Genomic DNA, 23,153 nt, shown 5'->3' with positions numbered 1-23,153 from the left:
GAAGCTACGTCGCACTTGCCAGGCAGATCCCGGCGATGCTCTTTGGTAGCCTGTAGGCGTTGTTTGCCCTGTTATTAAAAGCTCCTCCTGCCAGTCATATCCCCGTAATGCGCGACTCCTAACCATCAGCGTAGTCGCGTAATGGTATGGCAGCGGCCCACCTGAGGCCTGAGCTTGTTCTGGCGTTCAGATTTGTGCCTCGTAAGGTGAAGTGGATCGGATGTTTGCTCGTGTAATTGACCGATCCGTTCTTCCCCGTCCTCCTCCTAATGACCCCTACTACATTTCTGAATAATCTGACTGACAGTCCCCACTTAGGCTGCACTCTCATTCTCTCTTTTCCTCTAACTCTATCACACTCCTCCCCCTCACTCTGTCTCCACTCTCACAAATCAGATTATGTAATAATATCATATATATATCAGTCTCTTACGGAGTGTCTTCGCTGTCCTGATTCATCCTGCTCTCCGTTCCGTGCTCTCTGTCTGCGTCCGCTCCCATAACCTTGCCCTCACTTATGAGCTTTCCTCACGTCCATCCCTGACCCCTCTCCCTCCCTCCCTCCCCCCCTCCCCTACATCACTTTCAGGCAGCGGCGGGACCGTGGCTCGACGTGCCTCGAAGCCACAGTCAATCCTAACGAGTTTTAATCGTTGAGCGAATCTACGGAGGGCCGGGCGATCGTTAATTAGAGTAAGCGCCGCTCACCTCTCCCTCGGCCCTCCTCCCCACCCCTTCTCCTCTCCTCTGTAAACACATTCATTGCTAAATGCCTTCGGGGAGACGTGGAGAGGAGAGGATGGAGAACAAAGCAACGGGAGGTGCAGAACTAGGCTGGGAAGTCGATGTTCGACTCCGATTGAAGTTGAAGGAGTTAAGGGGCTGTGTGGAGCGGATACGCGTGATTCTGCACGTCCCTTTTTTTCCCTTCTTCTTAACGTGAGTCCGACACCGTTTCCCCGTCAGAAAAGTTTATCACGAGAAGCTGATTGATCGAGTGACGGGTGACGGAGCCCCGTGCCATTCATTGTGTGCCTCTCTCTCGCTCCGCCGTGCTGTCACTCAACACCATCTGACGCGCATTAGAGGATGATTTTCTGTCCATTAGCTCGGCCAGTCTCCATTAGGCTGATAGTAGCTCATCAGTATGGCGAGCGGGAGGAGACAGCAGACAGCCAAACAATGTGGCTGTGTATCACTATGTAGGTCACAGCCCTGTTCCCCTCTCTCTGAGCCCTTTGACTTGTTGTGTGTGTGTGTGTGTCTACAGTATTAGAGAGAGTCCTATGTTATCAGAGGTTATCAGCATGCGTGTCTTGGATTAACACTGTGGGTGAGAGCGCTCTGTGTGTGTGTGTGTGTGTGTAAAGCTGCCAACATGTGTGCAGAGGATGTCTGAAGGGCACGCGTGACTGCCATCTCCTGACCGGGATGTCTGGAATAGTGTGTCCGCTGGTGTTGCCACTTATTTAGAAAAATGTAAACGTTGAGCAGGCTCATCGCCCATGATTCTCCTTTAACCTTAAGCCGCTCTGATGTCGGCATATTGCCAAAAAGTAAAGATTAAAAAAACAAATCGACAAATCGTCTGTGTTTTGTCCTTACCCTTTAAGATGCGTGCTCATGTCTGCACGTCATTGGCATCCGGGGGCCTTGATTGTCAGTCACAGTTTGGGTTGCTGAAGGGTCAGTCTTTATAATGGCGTCATTGTAAATCAGGTTTTTTGTATTATTTTGAATGGTAGCCACATTAACTGCATCCAGCAACAGCCAGGAGATTAAGCGGGAGAGAAATTCCCCAGACTCTATTATGGAATCGCTCAATTTTTGGGGTTCTTAAGTACGGAGAAACTTTATAAACATTGTGAAATGCCGTCAGTGACGAATTCTCAATTATTTGGGGCTTCCTGTCAATTCGGCTCATGTTACACATGATGTTCTTTCTCTTGTGTCCATTTGTCCTAGAGCAGGGGGCGAGCAAGGGTGATCTGACAAGTGGTCGCTCGAGATGCATATCCATACGGCTAATACCGGGTGATCAGATCACCAAGGATGCAGGTTAATGCGGGGATAAACAGCCTCATAGTTTCTGATAATGCAGAGCAGTGAGGATTCAAAGGCAGAGAGAGGCGAGCGTATTTAACACAGAGCTGCTCAACGCAGCCATTTCAGTACAGTTCATACCCTTGATTGATAAGCCACTGAATTGTGGAACAGCTTCAGGCATCATGGTCAAAGAAAGATGTATATCATGTGGATACCTCTGTTCAGATTCTCACGCTCACACTTTGTCACTCTTCCACTTGAGTGCTCTCTCTCTCTCCCTCTGTGCTCGGTTGATGGTTTTGTAATGCCTCGTTCCCACGTCCATGTGTGTATCTGCAAAAAAAATTGCTTTCGAAGTGAAATATCGAGGTAAAAAAAAAAAGCATTTCTGCTCATATGACAGGCAGATAAAAATATTGCTTCAATTATGCTACGTGATACCAACATGCACCAAGTACTTTTTTCAAATGTTTGCCTGGTGATTGTGCACATTTTGGAAAGCATTATCGGTCTGCATCCGCCGGTGAGCAATCACAATGAGAGTAGACACGATGATATGTTTATTCCAGTACACTAGAGACTTGGTGTTGTCTGCCAGTATGTGAAAATACATTTTTTTAAATGGCGCGAATATACTAGGATTGAATACATTAGATAAGCACAGTATGATAACCATCAGTTTCCATACAGCAGTGTGCTGTGTTACCGATGTACCGCAGCAACCCTAGACGGCACAAAGGGGCAGACAATAACTGACTGTAATTTAGTTGTTAACAGCCTTGCTGAGGGCGTTTACTCCACTCACTGAAGGTTCTTCAGTAACAACTTCTGCGTGATTGACAGCACAGCAGAGAAGAATAAGGAGAGAGGTGGAGGTGATTAGAGGAAGCCTGGGGTTCGCTCCTGTCAAAAGCAAAATCTCTCATGCACTCATTCAACACACATGGAGAGGAAACACACACACGCACACACACACACACACACACACACACACACACACACACACACATGCACGCACGCACGCACACACACACATGCACAGGGTTTTGGCCTGAGGGATGGTACAGGGGGGTGAACTCTGCAGCAGGTCTTACAATCAATCAGTTAGATCTGACAGAACTTTGGACGAGATGTAGTCAATAACAAACGGACGTGCACACTTACTCACACACACACACACACACACACACACACACACACACACACACGTATGCACATGCACAGGTGTGAAACAGACAGTGGGCAGAGCCTGGTCAATATCTGTCAGTTAGCATAGCAGTCAGAACAAACCCAACGTCTCCCAATGCACACAGTGTCTGACTGATGGCCCAATCAAGCCAAGTTGAATGGAGGATGCTGTCTGTTGTCTCTGGTCCGCGGTGATGAAACGTGATGAAGTTTCCCTGTCATAAGGTCGGAAACAGTCAGAAGTTTAACGTGGATTGTAGATACTGAGACAATGTGGTGAAAGGGTCTTCGAGAGGAAAAAGTTTAACATTCTTCTTTTATGGTGTTTAACGATAATCCAACCAATGTGTATCAAACTTCTCGTGAAAACTGAGAGAGAAATCATACAAGCAAACTGCAGATGACATGCTGGAAGGAAGGAGTCTAATTTAAAATGAAACTTTATGTCCATGTTTGTTCCGTTGTATGGTGCAATCATCTGTGCACAAAGCAGAAATTGTTAAACCAAGTGTCTCTTAGACAGTATGATATTGTCCAGCCTCATTAGCCCGCTGGCAGGCCTAGCTGCCCTTGCTCTGGCCCCAAAATGGCCGCCTTCACCGTCGCTCCTCTGTCAGCCTCGGGCCAGGATGTCAGAGGGGACACTTGCTGACAGCTTTGTCTTTATCTCTCCCTGGAGAGATGCTGAAGTCAGCCAAATCCTCAACCAGCTAAATATGCACAGTGTGACAAGGTAGACGGAAACAGGACCAATTGCATTTTGGAGGCTGCGATATGGTTCAAGGTATAACCATTGTGCGAGAGGAGGTTATTGAGAAATGTTGAAATGCTGAGCTGGGAATTCTGCGCTCGGCTCCACGGAGCTGTGTCACCGTGTCCTCACACGGCTGTTGAACCAGCCCGCGCTCCCCTCTGAGGCAGCCGCACCAAACTACACACTTGTGAATTCTAAAGACGCCGACTTTAGCAGTCCGACAACATATTTGTGTACTCGAGAATCCATTTGCTTTAATCATCTCCATTCCACGCTGCTCACTCTGGCTGTTTGCTCGTCGGCTGTGGGGCTTGAAAATCCTATTCCCCCCCGCCCCGCTGTCTCCCTCTGGCACTGGTAAAACCGATTACTCACGCAGCAACCTGACGTTCCATAAGTGCCTCTCCCCAGGCACCGTGGCCTGGCACCAGAATTTCATAAGAGTTAATGGAGTCTACTAATCAACGCGCGCACGCACAGAGACGCGCACAAACTCACACACCGGGCAGGTTTGATTGATTGGTGGCGTGACAGCCGTGACAGCAATGGGATCGTTACAGACCTGGATCAGAGCAGCGGCGCTGACATTACCATCAAAGGTGGACCCGAAAAATAATGTTGTATATACGGTGGAGAGAGGTGAAGCACGCACTGAGAAAGAGAGAGGAACATTTACACATTTTTTTTTTTTTTTATTGCAGGTGACTCTCTTGTGAATATGATATAAACTTTGGATTGAGCAAACAATACATAAGATAAACAGCGGCTGTCACATGAAATGCGATTAGATCCGTCATGGCAGATCCAGAGCCAGTTTTGCATAATGCATCACCGAGTTGATGTAAGATGAATAGTCACACAGGCTCCAAAACAGCTCCTAAACATTTCGCTTTTATGTAAACCAACAAAGTGATGTCAGGAGGATGGCAAACTCATTCAATCATTTACGTTTTGGGGTTGTTATTGATTGCTGAATTATCGTACAAACACACTTGAGTTGATGTCACACGTACTGTAGCCGAGCAGCAGCTTACGGTCACCAGTTCGGCCCGTCATTCCTATTATGACGTGACATTTCGTTAGAGATGCCGCTGTGTTAGCTTAAGTGGCTTCTTCAAGCGCGTTTGCTGGAGATGGCTGAATGTTGTGCCACCAGCAGAAGTCGCTCTCTCCGGTTATTCAGACAGATTTGATGTTGGATTCGGTGAGGGACATTATCTGCAGGCACTGGAGGCAGTTTCTCAGATTGCATGCAGCTTCCTCCGAAGCCCCAAAAGGCCTTATACTTCTGCTTTTACATATGTATTAGTACTCCCCAAGACCTGTAAACAAACTTTATTGTGTACAATTAGCCTTTAAGTTGACAACCAACAGTCATACCTCACCTCACTGATTTACTCCTTGCTTGACATGCACATGACCAACTGTATCTCTGTACTAGTGTTTCCTCAAAAAGCATTCTTTTTAATGTGTGGGATGCTGAGGAAATTTCCTTTCATAGCTCTTTTATTTATTACTTACTGTCTTAAATCTCATGCCGTGTACTTGTATGTTTTACGATTCGGTCTCTCTGGGCCCCAGGGCTTCACCTGACCTGCAATTTCAGCGGTGGCCAGCACACTTGTCGCGCAGTGCGTGGCACGTCCTGACAGCTTGGTCTTAAGAAAAAGCTAATACCAGCCAGATCCTCAACCAGCTTTAGGTAATTATGTTCTTTTTTTCTTCCCCCTAGGATTTCAGGCCATATCAGAAGCTTAAGGTGGACAGGTAGAGAGGAAAACACACAATAGGATAAACTCAGAAGGAATGAGTTACCTTTGTATTTATGAAGCACGGAGAGGATTTTTTTTTACCATGACTCACTCATCCACGCCTCACTCAGCAGATAAACCCAATTTTAAATATATATATATATATATATATATATATATATATATATATATATATATATATATATATATATATATATATATATATATATATATATATATATATATATACATATATGCGTATTACATGTAATTATGAAAGCTGTAATAAAAAGTCTACTTGAAGAAGGTCGTGTGAACATCTGTCTGAAGGTTGTTTATCGGTCACCATCTCTCTCTCTCTCTCGCTCTTTTTTTTTTACCACCACAAGATGTTGCTTCTAATGAGGGTGATTTCAGAGACGCGGCGCACACGTTCTCATGCACACTCAGAGAAAGTCATTAAGAGGGGGGTAACGATTATTAATGAGGCCGGAGTGAAATTCATGCGCTGAAATATGGGCCTGTTGTTTCCTTCCATGACTGAGAGAGGCTCGGCTGGATTTTGGCATCAAAGGAGACGTTACTGAGGGTGTGTAATGGCGCTCCCGACTCGCCCGAGCAGGATGAGCACCGCTGGGGGATTGAACCGCTTAATTAAAGTTTGATTTTTATTTGCGTTCAAATGCCTGTAAAGATCTCACGATGCTTTAAAAACGCCAATCATGCTCGTCTGTACCGGAGTGTGCATCTGTGTGCGCACGTGATACGTCTGTGTGTGGGTGTGTGTGTGTGTGTGTGTAGGACGTCCCTACACCCTTTCCTTCCTCTCTCCTTGCTCCTCACCTGCCTCTCTAATTACTGTTTCATCCCCGGTATGAATTTTATGGCTTCACGGTGGAATATTTATGTATTTAACTGTCGAGGCTGAGACAGTGAAATCCTTGACATTCCTTTCAGACATTAATAGCTCCCGCAGTGTCCTGTGAGACGAGTAGAATGGGGCTCCAGTGACGAGTTCCGTTCCGAATCCTGTTCCAGGTTGATAAAACACGTGGATTCAGTGAGTTCAGAGGCTATATAATGGAATCTTTTATCTCTCTTTTTCAGAAAAAAAAGGGTAAAGTACAAAACATTTAGGTAGGAGGGCTTTTTGGTTTTTAGCCAGGGCTGAAAGAAACAAGCTGTAAGAAGACTACATAATCAGTGGACTGGGTTTTTTTTTTTTTTTTTCAGCGAAACTAGACGACCAGCCAAGTCTTCCTCTAATAAATCAAGCCAGTCAACTTAATAGTTGTGAACTGGTACCTCCAGTATTTGGAGAGAGTATCTTGTGAAAGAAAGTAGGCGACACGCGTCAGATGCATGTTAAATCAACAGTTCATATCTTCTGCTGCCCGTGTCTTTTTTTAGGTTTGTAGCAAGAGGTGTTACAGAACAATCGCGTACATAAGATTTAAGCAGGGTGCCGTAATAAATGACATCTAAAGAGCTTTTGCGATGGCCTTCCAACAACTGAAGGTCAACATAACTTTGATTGGTTTTAAATATATATTTGCTCAAACAATGATTTTCCATGTTGTGCCATGATAAATATACAGAGGTATGTAAAGGATCATATCGCTTTCTTGCTAAAAAAAAAAAGTTGCATGGTTACTGCAGTCAGTATCGGAATGGATTTGGGTCCAATCAGCAGATCCTGATTTTACAAAATCCCTGAACTTGTTTTTCTGAAATGTGAGGCTGAACAATCTCGTAACAAATCCCTTATCTCTCCTGACACGTTGTTATTAGTATTATTATAGAGTAATCTACGAAACATTCAGCTGCAGATAATATCTACTGCGGCTCTGATTCTGTAAGAAACGTGCCCAAAGGCCAAACTGACGCTCTGCTATACAATCTAGTTAATGTGCTTTCTATAAGCGGGCATCCAGAAACTGTTTATTAGAGTCACCGTTCTGTAACGTGAGTGCACAAAATAAAATAGATGGATTAATCTTCTCTGCAATCCACCCGATTTCATTTTTACTTGTCAGAACTTCCCAGTTTCTTTTTTTTTTCCTCCCCACATCGCCTCAGTAATTTGCGCTCATCAGCTTAATAGCTCTGAATTGGGACCTCCTGTATTCGGGGGGGAGGTAGCTTGTGAGAGACGTGCAAAAATAAGTGAGCTGCAGCTGTTAGTTAATGTATCACATACACATTGAAATGTTATAGCTTATGCTGATCATGTGTTTTTTTCAAGTTGTAGATGCAGTTTATGAACATTGCTACCCCTTAAAACCTGTACTGTTTCTACCTTTCTCAGCAAACAAAAGGTGATTCTAAGTCTGGAGACTCAGGTTCATGATCTAACATGAACCTGAGTCGAATCAGTAAAGGACTTTGATAGGATTTTGATTTCTTAGGGAGTGAGTTTGAAGGAGGATGATAAACTGCCAAACCACAGCCATCCGGCATCTTAGTGTATCGTACTGTATTTAAGTTGTGCTTAAGTTTGACTTGTTTTACTGTCTGTAGTCGCCTTTAGAGGTCTGGCAATCTGTTAACAGTAGGGAAGCAGCCTGGTGTGTCTTGAGGGAGAGTTTGTGTGTGTGTGTGTTGGTGGGAGTGATTGTGAGTACAGTACTCTCTCATCTATATTCCTTAGCAGATCTTGACATTAGGGAGCCATTAGAGTTTGACAGGGGAGAGGAAGAGAGGGGCCTTTGCAGATTCTTCACACCTTCTCTTCATCTCCCCTTCCAAGTTTTTCTCCTCTATATGCCACGTTTGTATGAATGAGAGGTGGTTTAAGTGATGATGTTTCCCCTCTCTTCTCCTCTCCTCTCCTCTCCTCTCCTCTCCTCTCCTCTCCTCTCCTCTCCTCTCCTCTCCTCTCAGAGGTGGAAAAGGTGATTAAAGTGGATGTAAAATTAATAGTTTCAGCTCCAGCTCTCATGCCTGGGTGGGTCCAAGTGGTGAGTGCACCGGGCACTGTAATGGAAAATATTGTGCGTGTGTGTGTGTGTGTGTAGGGGTTGTTTGTCAGCAAGTGCAGATTTATTCATATTAGCCTCTTGAGTTCAGTGAAGGCGGCAGGTTCAGTGAAGTCAGACTGAGGCTTGCATGGTTAAAGAAGTAAAACACAGACATCTTTGTGCCTGTCAGACTTTTTTCCTGCCGTAGATGAGTCGGCCTTAAAGAACATGAGCGAAAATGCAGACGCGAGATAAATAATGGAAGGAAAAAAATGTTACCCTTCATGCATTTTACTTTGAAGTGACATATAGAGTACAGACAGGCCATTTGGGGTGTGCTCCAGGACGCATCATGTCTAATGCAACAAGCCGCCCCTATTAGCATTCCCAAGTTATGCATTTTTAACATTCCCGGCCTGTTAAAAAGTAGAGAGTGCCAATATGAGAAATCTGTGTAAATAATCACGGCCTTGCATCACTGAGATAGCATGTTAATATGATGTTACACCGTATTTTGTTTCATGCTACGAATCATTTTTAAATGAATTAGATTATTCATATCCTTTATTATCTTCGCGTCCAGCCCGGCCTCCCTGTATCCACCTACACGTCGTAGCTGTTTGCCTCATCAAGACGTTTGTGAATCCAAAGTGCTCCAGATATTGTTTTGTAAGAGCAGACACCAACAATTACCAGGCTGCTCTTTGTGTTATGTCTTCTGTACGAATCCCAGTTTGTCCTTGTTGCTTTTCACTTTTTTAAACTGTGTTCAGTTTGACTTGTCAAGGGAACAGTAGGTGTTCTCGGGCCTGAAAAAATGCTGCTCTTACCGACCACCCACGGAGTTATTAGCATACACGCTAGCACACATGCTGATTATTGTTATACAAGAGAACAAACACATATAAATACCACCTTTGATGCTGTGCAATATTTGTCATGTTTTCATGCAAGCAAAGTGTTCCTGTGTCTCTACCTTTTTATTTTCAGTTTTGAATGAAAGCAATCCACATTAAACACACGTGGTCCATCAAACATTACTTTTTTGATTTTTTTATGTATGTTTCAGATCTTCAGCGGACAAAATTAGAGCTAAACAATTAACCTGCTTGATCCCCTATCAGTTCTTATTGTCCTATTGCAGATAGATAAGCATATATGTTGGCCAACATGTAACAGGACAATGCGATACAGAAATGCTAACTATGCTATACGTTTGACAACCTTGACAAGTTTTTTACCTGTGCCTAAAAAATAGACATTTGACGGATTGTTCTCAAAATATTAGCTAATTTACAAATAAGACTATTGGCCTGTATTATCTAATCAAACTGTGTTAATGTTGGTGTCACAATGCCAGATTTTTACTCTATGATAACCACAGCGAAACAAGTTCACAACAACCATAAGCACAATCAAAAATAATTAAATGCTAGCAATAAAATCTGTCTTTTACTTTGTTGACAGCGTACATGACTGCTCTGCAAACCAATTGTCCTTTGCTCTACTAAAATGACGAAATGTTTATTTTATAGTATTTGGTTTCAGGATGATGCCACCTTTTATTGCAGTAAATCCAACAGAATACAACTAGTTCTTTGGCTTACCTATTTCTATACAGCCACTCAAAGCAGCAGTGTTCTGTCAGATGCAGAGCAGATGGTCACACTGAGCCCCGACAGCAGCTACGACAGAGCTGTAGCCTTTGAACAACGTATTAGCATTCCTGCTTAAGTCTCCGTCCAATCCAGCTGACAAACATGAGCACACGTCGTGTTCTGCACCTTAACTTGTTGATGGAGACGCCGAAAAAAAAAGAAGTCCACTGGGGAAATGTGCAGCGCTCGGGTCAGTTTGCAGAGGAGCTAATGAGCTGCAGCACATTAAACCGCGACAGGTAAACATACCTGCAAATGTCACATCAGTCCAGCTGATAGTCGGAAAAATTGATTGTTTTCTTTCTTTTATTTTGAAGGAAACTATTATTGACACCTTTGACTACAAAAAAGAGACGACTAAATTTGATTTCAGGGGAACTTGTGTTTCTAATCTTAAAATAACTTTTGAAAAATCTTTGAGCCGAGTGCGAAGCAGATCAAAGATACATGGTTAATGATTGTGTGTGTGTGTGTGTGTGTGTGTGTGAGAGAGAGAGAGAAAGAGAGAGAGAGAGAGAGAGTGAGGAAAGAGAGAGGACGATAGAAGTCGTCTCTGGAGGCCGTCTCAGTTGTCCCTCCCTGTGATAGCGATTATGATTTAAAACTGAAACAGAGAAGTCTCACCCTCAGATCTCTTTCCTCTGAAATTCTCCCGCTGCTATCAAAAAAACTTCCGGGAAAAAAAAAAAAAAAACACCTAACGTGCAGTTAAATGTGATAAGGGCTGGCAGCCAGACTGAAACGCGCACCGCCGCGCAGACACACATAGACAGCGGGCAACTTGCAATTTAATAAGCTGAAAAAAACGACCCTGTAGGTCAATTCTGTGACGAAAATGAAATAACTTCACACTTGGCAGGCAGCGGTATCATCTGGTCTTAGATCTCCTGTTTTTTTTTCATTTATTTTTTTTTATTATTTAACAGGCTTCCCGAGCGACGAAAATGAAATCAAAGTTTTATGGACTAATGCAGCATCCACTTAGCGAGCAGCAGAGCTCCCAGCCGTCAGTCAATTGAGATACAGCAGACACACACACACACAAGGCAAACACGCACTCACCCAGACTGGAGGTGAGTCTGTTACCCGTTGATCTGTTGATTCAGAACTATAATACCGCAGCTGCTCTCTGTCAGCAGCTCCAAGCAGCTAGAAAAGAACCTCTGTCACCACTCGCCCTGCCTCTTAGTCTGGCTTTTTGTCAGCGTAAAGCTCATGGGAAATATTTTTAGCACCTCTTTCATTTGCCCCGCCTGAGTGAAACGCAGCATTATGAGGGCTGGAGGAAGGGATTGGGTTGGTTCCTGCATGGAAATGTTCAGATGCTCCTAATAAACCAGCCACTCACTGTGCGAATGTGTCTCTAGAATGGCAGAAATGTATAGTCTGATGTCATCGCGTGCAACACACCAACAGCGTCTACACATCACAGACGCATGTTGACTTCAGCCGGTTTGCTGTCAACAGGCCGATGATGTAACCCTGTCTAAGCCGCTAACTTGCATCTTAATGACTCACTCTCACACTACTGCCGTATGTGTCTGAGTGCTGATGACGAGCCAGGTTATCGTTACGATGCTAAAAGACAACACCCACCCGAGCCACAGCCTGCTCACCCTGCTGCCGTCTGACCAAAGATACAGAAGTATCACCAGACACCAGAGCATCTTTATTCAGTCGGGCTGTGAGACTGCCGAGCTCGTCCTTCACACTCCACCATGAATAGTTTATTTGTGACTTGATCTTTTATTCATTAGTTTGTTAGTTTTTTTTTCTTTTGTGTTTAGCATAGGGGAACTACAACTGAAGTTTAGATACATATTCTTGTGTTGTGTAATGGCGGTTAAATGAATCCTGAATCTGAATTGAAATATAACAAGCATGTCAATGTCTCTTGATAAAGACCATATTCTGCCATCACAATCAAGCTCAAATGTCGTGCTGCAGTTTCCGTGTTGCAAGTCATAAAATACGCCTCAAAATATAGCTTGATGTCCCTCCAGATTGTCAACATGCATTGTTTTCCCTGTGGAAGAAGAGTAGATCCAAAACCTAAAAGGCTGAAATAAAAGTGATTTGTTCCCACGACTGACTAACAGTACTGCAGGTGTCATTAACTGGCGGGCTTATTGGCTCCAGTGTGGTACCAACAGTCTTGGCTCGACAACATCTTGACTCCTCAATAAAACGGCGCGCTGCTTTGCAAGCTGACCTGCACTTAGCAAAGTCCTGTTTGTTTGGAGAAGACGCATCAGCGCGCCGTTCTGTTTCAGATCACAGCGAGCAACGACGCCCGCCTTTCTCCGGGTGGGCTTGGAGATGACTGGATGGCGTCAGTGTGTCTTTATGAACATCTGCTGTTTTTTTTTTTTAAAGTGGGTCAAGAAGTACGTGCTGCTCAGATAATAGTTTGATTTCCCAATTATAGACCACGTGTAGTAAGTCGTAAGCAAAGTTTCTCTGGGTTTTGGGTGGCTGTGTTATGAAGACAGTACGATACTGTTGGTGCCGGATGCGTCTTCTTCCCAAACTTAGTCCTACTTTAGGAATGTTTTAAAGAAAATCTTACATTAGACATCAGTGACACTGATGTGTGTGAACACTTTCAGTCTCAGGAGTGACTGTATGTGTTATACGTGTGTGTGTGTGTCAGTGACAGAGGCTGAGTTACACCTGTAGGGGAACTGTGTGCCTTCGTCATCCTCACTTCTCCATCTCCTGCTTCCCTTTGTGCTCTAATAGAGACAGTGACAGAGGCAGAGACACGCCGAGGAAAGCCTCTGACAGATTTTGTGTGTGTGGCACGCTTTCAAAAGAGACGGAGAGAGAAAAACAGACAGGTGTGTGTTCCTCCTTCCTCAAGTCTGTTTCTCCGACTTTGCTGCGTCTTCTACAGCAGCAGAGATGAATTGTTTTCTCTGTGTCTCCCTTTCTCAGCAGCTCCTTTAAAAAAATAATAATCCTCCACTGCTCTTCACTTGGTTTTGAGTTAGACAAGCAGTCTAAAGATAGAATGGAACAATGAGGACTGCGCTACCGCTCTGCTCTAATAAGCAATGATTGGTACTTTGTGTCATTTTTTTTTTACGGCTCAAACTTTGAAATAAGAAGAGCTGTAACCAAGCCTGTTGATAGGCACCGCTGCCACTGCTGACTATTGATCATTCACAGTGCATATCATCATTATTATCAACAGTAATAATCATGTATATATATAAGTGTGGCCTTCTATTGTTGTACAGCTATAATGATGCAGTCAATTCATTAATTAGTCGATGGAAAGAAAAGTAATGGAGAACTTTTTTGTCAAACAAAAAACGTCAAACATTTGCTGGTTTCAGCTCGTTAAATTGTTAGGATTTGCAGTTGTTCTTTGTCAGTCATGATAGTGAATGAAAAGTCTTCATAATATGACTTTATACCAAAGTCTGCGACTTTAGGCTTAGGGAAATAATGATGAACCTTTTTGACAGTTTCTAATTGGGGTGCACCGATAACTGATGATTACCTTCCTCTTGCAACCAATTATCGATTGAAAAAAAGGATAATGTTTTGCCTACATTTGTGTATTTGAATCACTGATAGCCACAAAAACAAAGAACAATTCTGACTTATCACGCTCACTGGATAACCTTGTTATCAATCAGACTACGACGAGTGGGGTGACCACATTGTAAAGGGCAGCTGGGCATGCGTCTGCTAAGAAGCGGTGGCTCGGGAGAGAATTCCTGGCCTCCAAATGTGCCATTAGCCAACCACCGACAAGCGCTGGTCATCAGGTGCAACAAACCCCCTGATTCTGTCAGTAACTGCTTTGGCCTTTGGGTTTTCCGCTGTTGTCAAATACCTATTGAATAGGCCTTAGTGTCGGTGATGGGGGACTCGTTGCACTTTTTTTAGTACTGCTGCTCCCCCCCCCCCGCTCTGTGTTAGATGCAGATACTATATCAACTTTTAAGCAGCATAGTGCCCCCTACTGTACTGACGGATATCCCCTAAAATTGAATCATAATAATATATTGGACCGAATAAACAATCTAGCATCTCTATATTTACTATATTTTATGTACTACATGATTATCTATGTAATTACAGTAGGAAAACAATTGCAAGTTGCAGCCATATATTTGTGGCTATTTAAATAAGAGTCACGCAACCATTTTCCTGGTATCTGGAAAATAGATGTGGCAGCAAAAAACAGTTCTTTTTCTCTAACGGGAGAAAAGAATTGGATATTTAGCATGGGTAGTGATATTCATCATGGTTGACCGGGCAAAAAAAATAGGGTATTATCGTGAAGCAGCCTTCGAAAAAATGCAAAAACACTTTAGCGGTGAGAGGCTGGATCTCATAAATTGCCACTTTAAGTGTGTGGGTGAGTGTGCATACAGTAGGGAAGTGATGAGAGGTTTTGGCAGCAGCACATACTGTCCTGATGGTGTGTGTGAAATAAAGAAGGACTGAGAAGGTAGATGGAGGATGTGGAGGAATAGAGAAGCGCTGGTCAGTGCTCTCTCTCTCTTGGCACGAAAACTGAAATGATGCATCTTGAGGATTTGAGTGGCCTCGCTAATGCTGATGACACCTTTTGTCTCTCATTTGTTAGTCAAGGTGCGGGCCGTCTTGGCCCCGGAGAGGCAATCCTCCTCCCCATCCCTCTCCTCTCTGCTGAATTTGCGACCTGCATCGCGGCGGCGATGACAGGGAAAGCTCCGACGATAATCCCCTCGCCTCTGTTCTCCCGCTCACCTCCTCCTGCAGCCCCCTCACCCTCCGCCAGCACAACAAAGACCGTTTTCTGTCACGGGGAGACAGCTGCTGTGTCACAGTGTCAAAGTATAGGTTTCCACTCAACTCTCTGAAGTGGGAGCACTTTTCACAGTGTATTATGGATGGAAGTGATATGCTCGAGTGTTGTCGGTGACACAGACGCAGGCACAATAACTTTAACAGAGCACATCTCTGCCGGTTATTTTTAGACGTCACCATAGAAATATTCCTCAACACAAAGCATCTGCATCTTCCCTCTACTCAGCCAAAGGGTTCACCTTTGTCATTCCGAACGCACACACTCAGCCACCACTTGAAATCGCCCTTAAGATGGTTATAAGCAGTGATGATGCATGCACATCCGTCAGAGCTTTAATAACCACCTGCATGAGCAAATTATGTGGAGCGAATGAGGCGAGCGGAGTCGGACATTTCTGTCAGACTGCCAGGCTGAACTCAAAATGAACTTTGTGCATTGTACTTTCTCACTACCTTTTGCAGCTGAAGCTGTTTTTCTTAGGATGCGCCGTTCGGTACATAATAGGCCAGTTCTCGTTATCGACTCCTTCTAGGTGTGAGTCATACTCGAATTGTTAGACTAACAAATGTGAGGATTTTTCTTGCCAAACTCCTTCTTTTTTTTTTTTCCTTCCTTCTTCTCTCACTGTGTCTCTCTGACCTTGTTGAAGTTTGGCATTTTGGATGTAGCGCTTTGAAAAAAAGTTCTCGACAAATGGGAAATGAGGCTGCGTAATGGCACCGGTTAATGGCCCGCTGTGAGAGCAGGATTTCAAACACACGCCCACGTGCACACGTACACACCATCCCTGTGTTGGTTTTATAAAACTGTGACATTTCCCCGCCGATCGCCTCCTCCCCGCTCCTCCCCGCTCCTGCTCGTCTTCTCCTCCTCTGCTCACATTCAGCTGCGTCCTGACCGGGGAGCCTGTTTGTCTTATCGCCGTCTGCCAGCTGGGGTTCGGATTGGGGATCTAGGGGTCTCTCCTTCCCTCAGCTCTACCCCTCACTAAAAGAGAGAGCGGGGTGACAATGATTTGGCACACTTCACACACACACACGCACACTCATAAACAATTACAGCACGCATGAGGGGCAGACAAAGACACACCAACGCCCCGACGCAGGGCGCACACTCGCGGAGCTCATCCAAATTTCATGGCTGCAAGTTGTGAGGACCTTCGAGGCGAAATAATAATAATATTGAAGAGGAAATATTGTCGGACTCCTTTCAGCTGGCGCTCTCCCCTTTACGCCGTCATTAGATGCACCGTTTGCCAGAGTCTGTAATGCCACCTGCCTGTGGCTGTTAATGACTACAGCCACTCTCTATTCCCCCATTCGCCTCACTCACTTAAACACCTTAATGAACCACCTGTACAGTGTGTCTGTGTGTGTGTTTGTCTGCAGTATGTGTATACCCGTGCATTTGGATGAGGCGCCTAAAATGCTGGAGGGTTGCCCCCTGTGTATATGAGCCAATTATCTTTACTTACTTCTTTCCTAACGACTGCTTTGAAATGAGCACGGAGGAGGTGGAATGGAGAGAACTTGCAGCCACGAGGAGCACATGTGCCGGTGTGTTTGTGCGAGAGGCCAAAGGTTAGAGCCAATCATCGAGATGACTCTGGCAAAGAAGTCTGGGTGGTTTAATTATTTGGATCGCTGCTACTGCAGCGGGTGAATCGCCCTGATGTTGGCTCATAATTTCAGTATTTAAATCATTCGTATCGGTCATTTCCTTTTTTATTTGCCCACATTGAAGACATCAATCCCAGTCGCTTCCTGACCTTTTTCAGATGAATCCAAGTTTTTACCGTTTGTTTCCATGCCGAATCTCAAAAAGGAAGCTTAAAATTGACATAATTCATTTTCAACAGTGAGCACAACCTAGAAATTAAAAAATGTTCATATAGCAACAAACATAGCTCTCTAAGAAGTAGCCTCGCCTATAACGTAATCACCACCCGCATGTTTACGTCCATTAGATTTTGCAATCCAATTGGTTCAGCAACACAGAGCCCCGTCTTATAGAATGTTACATGTGATCATAGCGTTGAGAATTGTGTTTTAAATGTCCGACTAAAAAGGGCTTTTCTGCAATGAGATGGAAGCTGTCAAGAGGGAATCGAGATGTATCGAACTCCGGTATGGTTTTGCTCCGTCATCCAGATACGTGCAATGCAGTGGAGCAAAGTGGAAGCCGGACCAGACGCGTATCTGATGGAATATAGCCATTCAACGGACATTCAACAGTGCTTTGACCACGGCTCAGAGATCAGTACATTTTAGACTTGTCATTGCTACAAACGAGAACTCCGTCACTGCTGGATTTGGTGCGCAGGCTGTAGTATGAGCGACTCTAGTGGCCAAACATTTCTTAATTCAACTTAATTTTCAGTTTGAGTGTGTTCAGCTGGATGGAACAGATTGCCTTTAAAAAAAAAAAAGAAAAATCCCAACTTTTTGCCTCAGCTGAAGTCAGTAATTGGACTGTCTCTCAAGGTTTTTTTCAGATACGCTTGCCCAGACCTGCCTAATTAAGCCCGCGCAAACCTCTTGACGGTTTCCCATCACTTTCTCTGCGCTCCGGCCTTTTCTAATAACATGGGCCTGAACAGGTAGGGGTGCTGCTGTAGCTGACAATAACGCTCGTGTTTGTGCTGCTTGCCGCGTCACTTTCAAATTACCCGAACACTTCGAGGCAGCAGTTCCAATCCACCCGAATCTCTGTTTAATAAACAGAATTCGTTCCCTCTGTCTCGCAGCGTTGCCACAGGTGCGGACTGTGTCGTGTTGCTGAACTCACGGTCAAACGGCGGAGGTGTCTAAACTTGTTACATCCCTCCTAAAAACCAACTGGACTGTGCTTTTTTTGTGTGAGTGTGTGCATTTTTAAAAAAAAATGTTTTTACATTTGAATGTGAGGTGGCTAAGTTTTGTTTTATAATCCACAATATTTATTTGACATGCAAATGTGTTCACATGGAAACGTGGTGCTAATGCTTCCCTCGATATTCGCCTCATTTATCAAGAGAGCCGTCTGAACGGCGACACGCAGCAGCCCAACAGCTGGCAGGAGTCCAGCGGCATTTAATACTTTGACTGGCCGACACGTCACACGATCTAATTCAATCTCTCGGACGGTTCCATGGCGCCATAACAGACTCTGAGATTAGGACGGTGTCGCTTCTCCACGCGAGCACACACACATATTGCTGCGTGCGACGGTGCTGCCGGGCCCGGATGTCTCTGAGGTGTTTGCTCTGATAAAGGTCATCTCAACAATTAACCTTGTGCGACGAGTATGGGAGCAATACAAACAACAGGACCGAAAAGCCCCTCGCTAACAGGCAGACTAAACAAACACAGACATTTATACCTCTGCGCTCGGCACACGGTCACCTGGGCTTTGATTTCAGCCGGCCGATGGCTTGGAGGGTCGAGGTGCGTGACCCGGTTCGTCATATCCTTAATGCGCGTGTGAGCAGCGGACTCAATCGGACAGAAAAACCAACACAACGGAGGAGCTGTGCCCGCGTGGAGCCCTTGAGAAAGGACGACCCAGCTGCAGCCAACAGCTTGGAGGCAACTTAGCTATGTTATTGAACACCTGCCGGGCTGCTGCAGAGCTCTGGCTCCCTGGTCTCTGGAGTTCTCTGAGAGGCTGAATCTGCCCGGGGTTGGTTAAGGTGAAAAATGGGATGTGAAAATGAAAACACCTGGAGGGGATTTTCATGAAATTATTAGAAAGTTTGATAGATAAAGATAGAGGTGGCTGCGGGTTCATCAGCCGTTTTAGTCATGATGCGATTAGAATGGTTTCGTGTGAGCAAACCCTCATTAAGATATGCACCCGTCAAAATGATGAAACACAAACATCTCTCAAACTTTTGATTAAAAAAATGAACTGGAATTGGAATTTAATTGAGAGTTTGCATGAAAACGCCACATAATCATTTTGAACCTCGGTCGAAGGTAGAGCAGTCTCTGCCTATTTAATCTCAATGGAAAATGTAATGTAACATCTGCGACAGGAAAGCTAAAGGATGTTCAACAGTGCCTCATGTTCAGCCCATACTTTATTCACACTGTCAGCCTTGATTTACTGACCTCAAATATGCTGCAGCAACCACGACCAGACTCCATTTCTCAGTACACAATTTTCATGCTCGAAACAAGGAACGAGAGAGTCCTTCCTCCTGAGCTGCTTGTTATGTTTTACAAAAAAAAAGGACCCAAATGCAAGACACAGATGCTGGCAGGTCAAAAAACAAAAATGCAAGCTTTTATAAACAAAGCCAATATCCAAAGGCAATGGTAGGACAGGCGACAAAGAGGCTGGCAACACAACAAGGCTAACAAGAATCCCAGAGAAAAAAATAGATAAAGAGGAAGACGAAAAAAAACTAAGAACGAACCAGAAAGACACAGGGAACAACAGCAGGAACACAGAGGACGCAAGAGGCACAAACTGTAGGACGTGAGGGAACAACATACGCTTAAACACACAACGACTAAATAACAAATAAATCACAGCAGAAAGAGGTGGGAAAAAAGACAAAGGCAGGAAGTGTAAAGTAAAGCATGACACACGGAGAGGCTTTCAGCATAAATCAGGAAATACCAAAAGTAAATCGCAGGACCATGACACTGATTATCCCACTGATACACGGTAATACAGGGGGCACTTGTGATTGGAGAAAACATGACTGATATCACTAAACCTTTACAGTAACCAAAGTGCCATGATAATATGAAAATAACTGCTGTAAATGACGACAGAACACAGCGTGATGGTTATTTTCTTGCATATTTAACTGTTTCATTTGCCACCTCACCTCCCCGCCTCACTTGATCTGATTCTCTCTGACAGAGTTATATATACGCACGTATGAATTATGTATGTGCATGTGAATGTACTGTACATGTGAATTAGTGTAATGCCATACAAGGTATGCGCTTACATATTAATCCCTGTAACCACTGTCACGGTGGTGTCTTATGACCTTGGCTGTCAAATGAGTCTGATTGATTGATTTGGTCATTTATTCAGTCATGTAACACTGAACAACTTGAAAAGTCTTTGCAAGTGGCAACCCAGTTCAGAGTGGATTTTTTTCGAAGGCACCGTGTGTGTTCCTATTGCAGGAATCTGGCTGTTTCGATTAATATTTTGGCTGACAGCCATCGACTACTAATCCCTGACCATCGTAACATCGTGATTCATAAGGCACCCCACCAGAGAGCACAATTAAGTGGCGTGTCCCCTCAGAGTTGCCCCACTATGTCACTGCTCAGTGCACTAACATTAAGTCTCCATGTCCCTTTTATTATTTTCTTATTAAACCAGCTCAGTTAGGTGGAACCCAAGACACTCGGTTAAATTTGTGCCAGCAGTGTTCCTTTTACCCCGGGCCGCTGTTTCTCTCTGTCATGCTGTTTTTACACCCAGCTTTCATATCTTAGCTCCCTTGGCTAGTTGGCCAGCGTTGTCTTATGCATATGAGGCTGAACAAAGCTACGAACATGCGGTGCAGAGACGAGGACGCTTTTAAACCTGGCACAGAAATGTATGTTGGTGGTAACGGGACGTAGTTTCCTCTGCAGGGTGAGACGGTTGGAGATTCATGTCAGTGCAACGGTGGGAAACAGCAACGGCTACAGTGGTGAGCTAATAAGCAACTGCTGCCTTAAGACGACAGCGAGGGGACACGCTGCCTCAAATTCGTAATCAATGATGTCATCGTCCATTACGATGTTTCGCTGGAGACATCGTCATATGCCAGTTTGGCAGACATTTCCCAACTCTATCTGATTAATAATCATGTAGGCTTTGTGCATTTCTGCAAACCATGGGCATGTTGAAACTTTACATTTCCCTATGCTGCAGCTTTACATCTCTTTAGGTTCACGTCTCGATGTTATCTTGTGTTTATGGTCCTGTTAGGATTAGGCAAATATCATATATTGGCTTAAAAAAATGCTCTGGTCCACAAACATGGCTCACGGTCTCAAACCGCGGTCATCTGCTTGTCGGGCTTCTCACCTGTAACTCCACTACCATCCCTGGATCTATACGTATCCCCTACTGCCGCACATGCATGCACATGGATAGGCACAGCTGGTGTGCTCTGTCACACGTAGACGCTCCCCTCCCTTTTTTGTTTTCCATCCCCTCCTACACTACACTACAGCGCGCTTCGCTGTACAGTCGGTGTGCAGGAAGCTGCTCCGCGGGGAGTTGATCTCCAAAGTAACGAGGCGGCGAAGTCGGAGAAACTCTGTCCCACACACAGAGTGCAGTAGGTGGCGAAACGGCCTTTGTGCTCAAATGTCACACTTGTGCACTTTCCCTCCTGCCTTTTTAAATTATAATCTTTGCGACACCCGAACGGAGCAACCAGCACACCTACATGCGGCGTACAAAGAGCTTTTGTGATAACTGCGCTCTGTAGATGTCAAGTGTCACATTGTTTCTTTTTATTGTAGTCTGACTATAGCCTACATCTTTCACATGGGTTTAGGATTGTTATCACGACTTCCGCTCGTTAATACAACCTCTGGAGACGCTTCTACTTTGCATCCTGAAGTTCTAGACATAGGAAAACTACAGGCAAAAAGCCTATAAACTGGCTAGAGAGTCGTTCCCTGCAAGACGGCTGTTATTTTTACAGTCAGTAATGCTCGCTGTCAGAAGCATGACACTTATTCCCTCTGTACTGGATCCTCTCCTCACTCCCCGAGCGTCTCTCTGCTGTCATTTCTCCCCGCTCGCCCACTCATTCTTATGTCTAGTTTGTGTGTTTGTGATATGTGTGTGCGCGCGATTTGGAGTGTATTGGCTCAGGTGCATGCCTGTTTGGATAGAACTAATTTCTCCCGAGAGATACAGGAAATAAGTGTCATTCAGGATTTATTTTGCGACGCGCAAACACAAATACAAACACAAACACAAACACAAACACACACACACACGCCACACACAACCCTCAGAGTTGGAAGGCTTTCATGCTAGTGGCTCTGTGAGCGATTTGAGCTAATGTTTGCTAACTTCAAGAAAGATTATATTAGACCAGTTGGAGTTTTGGTGACAGGATCACCAAAGTTACTGCAGTCTAACCTGGGAGGAATATAAATGTGGTTAGAACATTTCACGGCAGTTCATTCAACAGCTGTTGCCAAGACCTGACACTTACAAATATATATGTCAACATCACTGTACCGCCAGAGGAAAAGTCAGGGGGTCACCAGTAGGTACGACGCATCATCTGAGAGCCATCAGTGTCTGTAGATAGCGATCAATCCCATGTTAAAAAAACAAATGTCAACCTCACAGTGGCGCCAGAATAAAAGTCAGGAGATCCTCAGTGTCACTAGGCTTCATCCTCTGGGGACTTTGATTGTTTGTACAAAACTGAATGACAATCCATCCAAGAATCATTCAGACAATTGATCTGGATGAAAGCATTGGACCAACTGATTGACTCATTGACTACTAATCATTTGTATTTGACACCTCATTTTTGTCATCAATCAGGTGTGTTTGTGTGAATGTAGTTGTGAACTCCGTCCGGCTTTAAGCTTCTGCTCCCCTAACAAGTTGTCATGGCCTCTGTAAAATGTGATAATCACCATCATCGACCGGCGATTTTAGACCAATCTATAAATGTCTACATAATCAGGCTCCTCGAGTGCCCGGTGACCTTGTAGATCCATTCACACATTCGGGCTCATTAACATGCAGAGCAGACAGCGGTAAAAACATTAATCATTGTTTGGACGAACATTTTTTTTTCTTATTCTAACTGGGAGCTTTATTAAAAACTGAACCCATACGGAAACAGTTTTTGAAGAGGGATCAGTCGTGCGGTTGTGAATCATCTGGTGCTTCTTGTTTCCTGGTGTTTTATTGTATTGTATTAGAGTGCGTGTTTTCTTGTATTTATTGTTGAGTTTGTGTTTGTATCGTCTCTCGTGTATTCATCTTTGAGTTTGATGTTTTATG

The 23,153-nt window shown here is 44.3% G+C and overlaps 1 protein-coding gene across 2 annotated transcripts in view; it reads left to right on the top strand.

The window, feature by feature from the left end:
- Positions 1–23,153, top strand: part of LOC115596497 (Kv channel-interacting protein 2) — a 107,505-nt gene that overhangs the window by 5,322 nt on the left and 79,030 nt on the right. The window lies entirely within an intron of this gene.

This window comes from Sparus aurata, chromosome 15, assembly GCF_900880675.1.
Source record: "Sparus aurata chromosome 15, fSpaAur1.1, whole genome shotgun sequence".
Classification (NCBI taxonomy): Eukaryota; Metazoa; Chordata; class Actinopteri; order Spariformes; family Sparidae; genus Sparus; species Sparus aurata.
Note: the sequence above shows the minus strand (reverse complement) of the source record. Positions and strands in the feature narration are given on the sequence as shown.